We start from the raw sequence: 1,930 nt of genomic DNA on the forward strand, positions 1-1,930 counted from the left end.
GTGTGTGTGTGTATATATATATATGTGTGTGTGTGTGTGTGTATATATATATATATGTGTATATATATATATATATATATATATATATATATATAGGTGTCAACCCATGAGTTATGATGCATGCATACAAGTGCGGATCAGCATGTGTTTTCGTGTGAATGTGAGTGTGCATTTGCATCTGAAGAAGGAAGTTGTGATGATAAATTCGATGTTAAGTGCGTCCAGCACTTCTCCGAATGAAACCCTTATAGTCGCAATTAACTCCATTCTGTTTAGAGAATAAATTCATTCCGTTTCAGGACGGGAAACACCGCTGTCTCAACGTTTAATTAACAATCCGCCTCCCTCCCACACGCTCCCCTCTCTCTCTCTCTCTGCACCATTTCATCTATTAACCATAATGGGACACACACACAAAAAAAACAAATAGGAATTACTCTCACTCTACATATCTTGCTTCGTGTCATTTTTCTCTCATCTTCAGCTTGTCAAAGTTTTCAGGGAGTGCATCTCCAAAGTATTTATTCAATGTGAGAAAAGGAGAAAAAAAAGAAAAAAATCATCGTGCACAATTACCTGGGAAATGTAACAATCAACTGTACAACACAATTTATTAGAGGAGTGAGCGATAATGGCACCAAACTGTCTCAATCACAAAATATCAAAATCTTTAAAAAGCATTTAAACACAGGAAGAGAAAACCAACTCGTGGCTGCGTTTGTACTGAGTGCTGAAAAAGAGCCAATTATGGAAACAATATGACAATAGCAACACCTGACACCTGCAGAGAGCAGAGCTGCTGCACACCTGACTTTTTTTTTTGAGAGGTTTTAAGCTATCGGCAGAGGCAACAATCACCTTCCTTTTCATGTCTGCCTCTCTATTCTTCATCCATGTTCAGTGTCACCGTTTGCATCATCTGCTCTTCTTTTTCTGTTGCCTCCCTCTAGTTCCCTACTTCATCTTCAATTTGCACACTTTCACATTTGGCTGCATCTTCCAGCAAACGGTTTGAAGAGATGTCTCCAGCAGTCCTTTGCATCAGCTCACGATACCCTGCAGTGACCCTCCATTCAACACAACAGGAGTGCCACACACACACACACACACACACACACACACACACACTCAATGATACACTCATCTTTCTTGTAAAGCATTTATACTGGCATTACAGCTTGGACACACACACGCAGACACTGGTGCAGTTTTTTGCTAAGCATGATGAGTAATGAGAGCAACTTTAAAGTGTGTTTCTGTGCCTGTGTGCATCTCTGTGTCAGATGTGAGTGTGTAACAAAAATGAAAGGAAGGTAGCGAAATCAAAGACCCTGTCTTTAATGATTCTTCCATTAAGATACAGCTGTGTCTTTCTCCCCACACCCACACACACACACACACACACACACACACACACAACACACACACACACACACACACATCTTGTCAGTTGTTGCTATTACATTCAATATGCTTGGACTAAATNAAAAAAAAAAATCTGCAGGCTCGTCATTTGGCTGATTGTGTGAAAACTGGATAATTAGTTATTTAGACACATCACATCACACGCCGGCCATGCTAATGTGAGAGCAGTCAGAAATTCTCTTTATTCATTCCAGATAAAAGAATGGCCGCCGCCGGATCACAGTAACAGCCAGTTTATTACATAATTCACCGATTGTAGCACATTCGTCTATAACGGAGCCAACTGAATTATGGGAACTACAGCTGCTGAAAAACAATACGCTGAGTTTATCGCTAATAACCTGATTATTGAGGCTTTACTGTGGAGTACAATGTGACTGAATCCTTGTGTCTGTTTATTTGTATATGTGCCTAGTTTGTTTACCTCCGTGTGTTGGTGCGAATATATTTTTGTGCATGTGTGTGTGTGTATATATATATATATATATATATATATATATATATA

At 39.2% G+C, this 1,930-nt stretch overlaps 1 protein-coding gene across 4 annotated transcripts in view; it reads right to left on the reverse strand.

Moving 5' to 3' along the window:
- The window catches only part of LOC111224565 (metabotropic glutamate receptor 8-like), a 236,060-nt gene that overhangs the window by 77,473 nt on the left and 156,657 nt on the right, over positions 1-1,930 (reverse strand). The gene's annotated exons all lie outside the window — the stretch shown is intronic.

This window comes from Seriola dumerili, unplaced genomic scaffold (assembly GCF_002260705.1).
Source record: "Seriola dumerili isolate Sdu_G_001 unplaced genomic scaffold, Sdu_1.0 BDQW01000138.1, whole genome shotgun sequence".
NCBI lineage: Eukaryota > Metazoa > Chordata > Actinopteri > Carangiformes > Carangidae > Seriola > Seriola dumerili.